Genomic DNA, 12,224 nt, shown 5'->3' on the forward strand with positions numbered 1-12,224 from the left:
AATACACTACCTATAATGATGACATTCAACCTCACACCCTCTTCAATACACTACCTATAATGATGACATTCAACCTCACACCCTCTTCAATACACTACCTATAATGATGACATTCAACCTCACACCCTCTTCAATACACTACCTATAATGGAGATGACATTCAACCTCACACCCTCTTCAATACACTACCTATAATGATGACATTCAACCTCACACCCTATAATGATGACATTCTTCAATACACTACCTATAATGATGACATTCAACCTCACACCCCTTCAATACACTACCTATAATGGAGATGACATTCAACCTCACACCCCTTCAATACTCTACCTATAATGGAGATGACATTCAACCTCACACCCTCTTCAATACACTACCTATAATGATGACATTCAACCTCACACCCTCTTCAATACACTACCTATAATGATGACATTCAACCTCACACCCCTTCAATACACTACCTATAATGGAGATGACATTCAACCTCACACCCTCTTCAATACACTACCTATAATGGAGATGACATTCAACCTCACACCCTCTTCAATACACTACCTATAATGATGACTTTCAACCTCACACCCTCTTCAATACACTACCTATAATGATGACATTCAACCTCACACCCTCTTCAATACACTACCTATAATGGAGATGACATTCAACCTCACACCCTCGTCAATACACTACCTATAATGATGACTTTCAACCTCACACCCTCTTCAATACACTACCTATAATGATGACATTCAACCTCACACCCTCTTCAATACACTACCTATAATGATGACATTCAACCTCACACCCCCTTCAATACACTACCTATAATGGAGATGACATTCAACCTCACACCCTCGTCAATACACTACCTATAATGATGACATTCAACCTCACACCCCCTTCAATACACTACCTATAATGATGACATTCAACCTCACACCCTCTTCAATACACTACCTATAATGATGACATTCAACCTCACACCCTCTTCAATACACTACCTATAATGATGACATTCAACCTCACACCCCCTTCAATACACTACCTATAATGGAGATGACATTCAACCTCACACCCCCTTCAATACTCTACCTATAATGGAGATGACATTCAACCTCACACCCCCTTCAATACACTACCTATAATGGAGATGACATTCAACCTCACACCCTCTTCAATACACTACCTATAATGATGACATTCAACCTCACACCCTCTTCAATACACTACCTATAATGATGACATTCAACCTCACACCCCCTTCAATACACTACCTATAATGGAGATGACATTCAACCTCACACCCTCTTCAATACACTACCTATAATGATGACATTCAACCTCACACCCTCTTCAATACACTACCTATAATGATGACATTCAACCTCACACCCTCTTCAATACACTACCTATAATGGAGATGACATTCAACCTCACACCCTCTTCAATACACTACCTATAATGATGACATTCAACCTCACACCCTCTTCAATACACTACCTATAATGATGACATTCAACCTCACACCCACTTCAATACACTACCTATAATGATGACATTCAACCTCACACCCCCTTCAATACACTACCTATAATGGAGATGACATTCAACCTCACACCCCCTTCAATACTCTACCTATAATGGAGATGACATTCAACCTCACACCCTCTTCAATACATTACCTATAATGATGACATTCAACCTCACACCCTCTTCAATACACTACCTATAATGATGACATTCAACCTCACACCCTCTTCAATACACTACCTATAATGATGACATTCAACCTCACACCCCCTTCAATACACTACCTATAATGATGACATTCAACCTCACACCCTCTTCAATACACTACCTATAATGATGACATTCAACCTCACACCCTCTTCAATACACTACCTATAATGATGACATTCAACCTCACACCCTCTTCAATACACTACCTATAATGGAGATGACTTTCAACCTCACACCCTCTTCAATACACTACATATAATGATGACATTCAACCTCACACCCTCTTCAATACACTACCTATAATGGAGATGACTTTCAACCTCACACTCTCTTCAATACACTACCTATAATGATGACATTCAACCTCACACCCTCTTCATTACACTACCTATAATGATGACATTCAACCTCACACCCTCTTCAATACACTACCTATAATGATGACATTCAACATCATACTCCCTTCAATACACTACCTATAATGATGACATTCAACCTCACACCCTCTTCAATACACTACCTATAATGATGACATTCAACCTCACACCCTCTTCAATACACTACCTATAATGATGACATTCAACCTCACACCCCTTCAATACACTACCTATAATGGAGATGACATTCAACCTCACACCCTCTTCAATACACTACCTATAATGATGACATTCAACCTCACCCTCTTCAATACACTACCTATAATGATGACATTCAACCTCACACCCTCTTCAATACACTACATATAATGATGACATTCAACCTCACACCCTCTTCAATACATTACCTATAATGATGACATTCAACCTCACACCCTCTTCAATACACTACCTATAATGATGACATTCAACCTCATACCCCCTTCAATACACTACCTATAATGATGACATTCAACCTCACACCCTCTTCAATACACTACCTATAATGATGACATTCAACCTCACACCCTCTTCAATACACTACCTATAATGATGACATTCAACCTCACACCCTCTTCAATACACTACCTATAATGATGACTTTCAACCTCACACCCTCTTCAATACACTACCTATAATGATGACATTCAACCTCACACCCTCTTCAATACACTACCTATAATGATGACATTCAACCTCACACCCCCTTCAATACACTACCTATAATGGAGATGACATTCAACCTCACACCCTCTTCAATACACTACCTATAATGATGACATTCAACCTCACACCCTCTTCAATACATTACCTATAATGATGACATTCAACCTCACACCCCTTCAATACACTACCTATAATGGAGATGACATTCAACCTCACACCCCTTCAATACTCTACCTATAATGGAGATGACATTCAACCTCACACCCTCTTCAATACACTACCTATAATGATGACATTCAACCTCACACCCTCTTCAATACACTACCTATAATGATGACATTCAACCTCACACCCCCTTCAATACACTACCTATAATGGAGATGACATTCAACCTCACACCCTCTTCAATACACTACCTATAATGGAGATGACATTCAACCTCACACCCTCTTCAATACACTACCTATAATGATGACTTTCAACCTCACACCCTCTTCAATACACTACCTATAATGATGACATTCAACCTCACACCCTCTTCAATACACTACCTATAATGGAGATGACATTCAACCTCACACCCCCTTCAATACTCTACCTATAATGGAGATGACATTCAACCTCACACCCTCTTCAATACATTACCTATAATGATGACATTCAACCTCACACCCTCTTCAATACACTACCTATAATGATGACATTCAACCTCACACCCTCTTCAATACACTACCTATAATGATGACATTCAACCTCACACCCCCTTCAATACACTACCTATAATGATGACATTCAACCTCACACCCTCTTCAATACACTACCTATAATGATGACATTCAACCTCACACCCTCTTCAATACACTACCTATAATGATGACATTCAACCTCACACCCTCTTCAATACACTACCTATAATGGAGATGACTTTCAACCTCACACCCTCTTCAATACACTACATATAATGATGACATTCAACCTCACACCCTCTTCAATACACTACCTATAATGGAGATGACTTTCAACCTCACACTCTCTTCAATACACTACCTATAATGATGACATTCAACCTCACACCCTCTTCATTACACTACCTATAATGATGACATTCAACCTCACACCCTCTTCAATACACTACCTATAATGATGACATTCAACATCATACTCCCTTCAATACACTACCTATAATGATGACATTCAACCTCACACCCTCTTCAATACACTACCTATAATGATGACATTCAACCTCACACCCTCTTCAATACACTACCTATAATGATGACATTCAACCTCACACCCCCTTCAATACACTACCTATAATGGAGATGACATTCAACCTCACACCCTCTTCAATACACTACCTATAATGATGACATTCAACCTCACCCTCTTCAATACACTACCTATAATGATGACATTCAACCTCACACCCTCTTCAATACACTACATATAATGATGACATTCAACCTCACACCCTCTTCAATACATTACCTATAATGATGACATTCAACCTCACACCCTCTTCAATACACTACCTATAATGATGACATTCAACCTCATACCCCCTTCAATACACTACCTATAATGATGACATTCAACCTCACACCCTCTTCAATACACTACCTATAATGATGACATTCAACCTCACACCCTCTTCAATACACTACCTATAATGATGACATTCAACCTCACACCCTCTTCAATACACTACCTATAATGATGACTTTCAACCTCACACCCTCTTCAATACACTACCTATAATGATGACATTCAACCTCACACCCTCTTCAATACACTACCTATAATGATGACATTCAACCTCACACCCCCTTCAATACACTACCTATAATGGAGATGACATTCAACCTCACACCCTCTTCAATACACTACCTATAATGATGACATTCAACCTCACACCCTCTTCAATACACTACCTATAATGATGACATTCAACCTCACACCCCCTTCAATACACTACCTATAATGGAGATGACATTCAACCTCACACCCCCTTCAATACTCTACCTATAATGGAGATGACATTCAACCTCACACCCTCTTCAATACACTACCTATAATGATGACATTCAACCTCACACCCTCTTCAATACACTACCTATAATGATGACATTCAACCTCACACCCCTTCAATACACTACCTATAATGGAGATGACATTCAACCTCACACCCTCTTCAATACACTACCTATAATGGAGATGACATTCAACCTCACACCCTCTTCAATACACTACCTATAATGATGACTTTCAACCTCACACCCTCTTCAATACACTACCTATAATGATGACATTCAACCTCACACCCTCTTCAATACACTACCTATAATGGAGATGACATTCAACCTCACACCCTCTCAATACACTACCTATAATGATGACTTTCAACCTCACACCCTCTTCAATACACTACCTATAATGATGACATTCAACCTCACACCCTCTTCAATACACTACCTATAATGATGACATTCAACCTCACACCCCCTTCAATACACTACCTATAATGGAGATGACATTCAACCTCACACCCTCGTCAATACACTACCTATAATGATGACATTCAACCTCACACCCCCTTCAATACACTACCTATAATGATGACATTCAACCTCACACCCTCTTCAATACACTACCTATAATGATGACATTCAACCTCACACCCTCTTCAATACACTACCTATAATGATGACATTCAACCTCACACCCCCTTCAATACACTACCTATAATGGAGATGACATTCAACCTCACACCCCCTTCAATACTCTACCTATAATGGAGATGACATTCAACCTCACACCCCCTTCAATACACTACCTATAATGGAGATGACATTCAACCTCACACCCTCTTCAATACACTACCTATAATGATGACATTCAACCTCACACCCTCTTCAATACACTACCTATAATGATGACATTCAACCTCACACCCCCTTCAATACACTACCTATAATGGAGATGACATTCAACCTCACACCCTCTTCAATACACTACCTATAATGATGACATTCAACCTCACACCCTCTTCAATACACTACCTATAATGATGACATTCAACCTCACACCCTCTTCAATACACTACCTATAATGGAGATGACATTCAACCTCACACCCTCTTCAATACACTACCTATAATGATGACATTCAACCTCACACCCTCTTCAATACACTACCTATAATGATGACATTCAACCTCACACCCACTTCAATACACTACCTATAATGATGACATTCAACCTCACACCCCCTTCAATACACTACCTATAATGGAGATGACATTCAACCTCACACCCCCTTCAATACTCTACCTATAATGGAGATGACATTCAACCTCACACCCTCTTCAATACATTACCTATAATGATGACATTCAACCTCACACCCTCTTCAATACACTACCTATAATGATGACATTCAACCTCACACCCTCTTCAATACACTACCTATAATGATGACATTCAACCTCACACCCCCTTCAATACACTACCTATAATGATGACATTCAACCTCACACCCTCTTCAATACACTACCTATAATGATGACATTCAACCTCACACCCTCTTCAATACACTACCTATAATGATGACATTCAACCTCACACCCTCTTCAATACACTACCTATAATGGAGATGACTTTCAACCTCACACCCTCTTCAATACACTACATATAATGATGACATTCAACCTCACACCCTCTTCAATACACTACCTATAATGGAGATGACTTTCAACCTCACACTCTCTTCAATACACTACCTATAATGATGACATTCAACCTCACACCCTCTTCATTACACTACCTATAATGATGACATTCAACCTCACACCCTCTTCAATACACTACCTATAATGATGACATTCAACATCATACTCCCTTCAATACACTACCTATAATGATGACATTCAACCTCACACCCTCTTCAATACACTACCTATAATGATGACATTCAACCTCACACCCTCTTCAATACACTACCTATAATGGAGATGACATTCAACCTCACACCCTCTTCAATACACTACCTATAATGATGACATTCAACCTCACACCCCTTCAATACACTACCTATAATGATGACATTCAACCTCACACCCCTTCAATACACTACCTATAATGATGACATTCAACCTCACACCCTCTTCAATACACTACCTATAATGATGACTTTCAACCTCACACCCTCTTCAATACACTACCTATAATGATGACATTCAACCTCACACCCTCTTCAATACACTACCTATAATGATGACTTTCAACCTCACACCCTCTTCAATACACTACCTATAATGATGACATTCAACCTCACACCCTCTTCAATACACTACCTATAATGATGACATTCAACCTCACACCCTCTTCAATACACTACCTATAATGATGACTTTCAACCTCACACCCTCTTCAATACACTACCTATAATGATGACATTCAACCTCACACCCTCTTCAATACACTACCTATAATGATGACATTCAACCTCACACCCCCTTCAATACACTACCTATAATGGAGATGACATTCAACCTCACACCCTCTTCAATACACTACCTATAATGATGACATTCAACCTCACACCCTCTTCAATACACTACCTATAATGATGACATTCAACCTCACACCCCCTTCAATACACTACCTATAATGGAGATGACATTCAACCTCACACCCCCTTCAATACTCTACCTATAATGGAGATGACATTCAACCTCACACCCTCTTCAATACACTACCTATAATGATGACATTCAACCTCACACCCTCTTCAATACACTACCTATAATGGAGATGACATTCAACCTCACACCCTCTTCAATACATTACCTATAATGATGACATTCAACCTCACACCCCCTTCAATACACTACCTATAATGGAGATGACATTCAACCTCACACCCTCTTCATTACACTACCTATAATGATGACATTCAACCTCACACCCTCTTCAATACACTACCTATAATGATGACATTCAACCTCACACCCTCTTCAATACACTACCTATAATGATGACATTCAACCTCACACCCTCTTCAATACACTACCTATAATGATGACATTCAACCTCATACCCCCTTCAATACACTACCTATAATGATGACATTCAACCTCACACCCTCTTCAATACACTACCTATAATGGAGATGACATTCAACCTCACACCCTCTTCAATACATTACCTATAATGATGACATTCAACCTCACACCCCCTTCAATACACTACCTATAATGGAGATGACATTCAACCTCACACCCTCTTCATTACACTACCTATAATGATGACATTCAACCTCACACCCTCTTCAATACATTACCTATAATGATGACATTCAACCTCACACCCTCTTCAATACACTACCTATAATGATGACATTCAACCTCATACCCCCTTCAATACACTACCTATAATGATGACATTCAACCTCACACCCTCTTCAATACACTACCTATAATGATGACATTCAACCTCACACCCTCTTCAATACACTACCTATAATGATGACATTCAACCTCACACCCTCTTCAATACACTACCTATAATGATGACATTCAACCTCACACCCTCTTCAATACACTACCTATAATGATGACATTCAACCTCACACCCTCTTCAATACACTACCTATAATGATGACATTCAACCTCACACCCCCTTCAATACACTACCTATAATGATGACATTCAACCTCACACCCTCTTCAATACACTACCTATAATGATGACATTCAACCTCACACCCTCTTCAATACACTACCTATAATGATGACATTCAACCTCACACCCTCTTCAATACACTACCTATAATGGAGATGACATTCAACCTCACACCCTCGTCAATACACTACCTATAATGATGACATTCAACCTCACACCCCCTTCAATACACTACCTATAATGATGACATTCAACCTCACACCCCCTTCAATACACTACCTATAATGATGACATTCAACCTCACACCCTCTTCAATACACTACCTATAATGATGACTTTCAACCTCACACCCTCTTCAATACACTACCTATAATGATGACATTCAACCTCACACCCTCTTCAATACACTACCTATAATGATGACTTTCAACCTCACACCCTCTTCAATACACTACCTATAATGATGACATTCAACCTCACACCCTCTTCAATACACTACCTATAATGATGACATTCAACCTCACACCCTCTTCAATACACTACCTATAATGATGACTTTCAACCTCACACCCTCTTCAATACACTACCTATAATGATGACATTCAACCTCACACCCTCTTCAATACACTACCTATAATGATGACATTCAACCTCACACCCCCTTCAATACACTACCTATAATGGAGATGACATTCAACCTCACACCCTCTTCAATACACTACCTATAATGATGACATTCAACCTCACACCCTCTTCAATACACTACCTATAATGATGACATTCAACCTCACACCCCCTTCAATACACTACCTATAATGGAGATGACATTCAACCTCACACCCCCTTCAATACTCTACCTATAATGGAGATGACATTCAACCTCACACCCTCTTCAATACACTACCTATAATGATGACATTCAACCTCACACCCTCTTCAATACACTACCTATAATGATGACATTCAACCTCACACCCCCTTCAATACACTACCTATAATGGAGATGACATTCAACCTCACACCCTCTTCAATACACTACCTATAATGGAGATGACATTCAACCTCACACCCTCTTCAATACACTACCTATAATGATGACTTTCAACCTCACACCCTCTTCAATACACTACCTATAATGATGACATTCAACCTCACACCCTCTTCAATACACTACCTATAATGGAGATGACATTCAACCTCACACCCTCGTCAATACACTACCTATAATGATGACTTTCAACCTCACACCCTCTTCAATACACTACCTATAATGATGACATTCAACCTCACACCCTCTTCAATACACTACCTATAATGATGACATTCAACCTCACACCCCCTTCAATACACTACCTATAATGGAGATGACATTCAACCTCACACCCTCGTCAATACACTACCTATAATGATGACATTCAACCTCACACCCCTTCAATACACTACCTATAATGATGACATTCAACCTCACACCCTCTTCAATACACTACCTATAATGATGACATTCAACCTCACACCCTCTTCAATACACTACCTATAATGATGACATTCAACCTCACACCCCTTCAATACACTACCTATAATGGAGATGACATTCAACCTCACACCCCTTCAATACTCTACCTATAATGGAGATGACATTCAACCTCACACCCCTTCAATACACTACCTATAATGGAGATGACATTCAACCTCACACCCTCTTCAATACACTACCTATAATGATGACATTCAACCTCACACCCTCTTCAATACACTACCTATAATGATGACATTCAACCTCACACCCCTTCAATACACTACCTATAATGGAGATGACATTCAACCTCACACCCTCTTCAATACACTACCTATAATGATGACATTCAACCTCACACCCTCTTCAATACACTACCTATAATGATGACATTCAACCTCACACCCTCTTCAATACACTACCTATAATGGAGATGACATTCAACCTCACACCCTCTTCAATACACTACCTATAATGATGACATTCAACCTCACACCCTCTTCAATACACTACCTATAATGATGACATTCAACCTCACACCCTCTTCAATACACTACCTATAATGATGACATTCAACCTCACACCCCCTTCAATACACTACCTATAATGGAGATGACATTCAACCTCACACCCCCTTCAATACTCTACCTATAATGGAGATGACATTCAACCTCACACCCTCTTCAATACATTACCTATAATGATGACATTCAACCTCACACCCTCTTCAATACACTACCTATAATGATGACATTCAACCTCACACCCTCTTCAATACACTACCTATAATGATGACATTCAACCTCACACCCCCTTCAATACACTACCTATAATGATGACATTCAACCTCACACCCTCTTCAATACACTACCTATAATGATGACATTCAACCTCACACCCTCTTCAATACACTACCTATAATGATGACATTCAACCTCACACCCTCTTCAATACACTACCTATAATGGAGATGACTTTCAACCTCACACCCTCTTCAATACACTACATATAATGATGACATTCAACCTCACACCCTCTTCAATACACTACCTATAATGGAGATGACTTTCAACCTCACACTCTCTTCAATACACTACCTATAATGATGACATTCAACCTCACACCCTCTTCATTACACTACCTATAATGATGACATTCAACCTCACACCCTCTTCAATACACTACCTATAATGATGACATTCAACATCATACTCCCTTCAATACACTACCTATAATGATGACATTCAACCTCACACCCTCTTCAATACACTACCTATAATGATGACATTCAACCTCACACCCTCTTCAATACACTACCTATAATGATGACATTCAACCTCACACCCCTTCAATACACTACCTATAATGGAGATGACATTCAACCTCACACCCTCTTCAATACACTACCTATAATGATGACATTCAACCTCACCCTCTTCAATACACTACCTATAATGATGACATTCAACCTCACACCCTCTTCAATACACTACCTATAATGATGACATTCAACCTCACACCCTCTTCAATACACTACCTATAATGATGACATTCAACCTCACACCCTTCAATACACTACCTATAATGATGACATTCAACCTCACACCCCTTCAATACACTACCTATAATGATGACATTCAACCTCACACCCTCTTCAATACACTACCTATAATGATGACATTCAACCTCACACCCTCTTCAATACACTACCTATAATGATGACATTCAACCTCACACCCTCTTCAATACACTACCTATAATGATGACTTTCAACCTCACACCCTCTTCAATACACTACCTATAATGATGACATTCAACCTCACACCCTCTTCAATACACTACCTATAATGATGACATTCAACCTCACACCCCTTCAATACACTACCTATAATGGAGATGACATTCAACCTCACACCCTCTTCAATACACTACCTATAATGATGACATTCAACCTCACACCCTCTTCAATACACTACCTATAATGATGACATTCAACCTCACACCCTCTTCAATACACTACCTATAATGGAGATGACATTCAACCTCACACCCCTTCAATACTCTACCTATAATGGAGATGACATTCAACCTCACACCCTCTTCAATACACTACCTATAATGATGACATTCAACCTCACACCCTCTTCAATACACTACCTATAATGATGACATTCAACCTCACACCCCTTCAATACACTAC

The sequence above is a fragment of the Oncorhynchus gorbuscha genome, linkage group LG13 (assembly GCF_021184085.1).
Source record: "Oncorhynchus gorbuscha isolate QuinsamMale2020 ecotype Even-year linkage group LG13, OgorEven_v1.0, whole genome shotgun sequence".
NCBI classification, from domain to species: domain Eukaryota; kingdom Metazoa; phylum Chordata; class Actinopteri; order Salmoniformes; family Salmonidae; genus Oncorhynchus; species Oncorhynchus gorbuscha.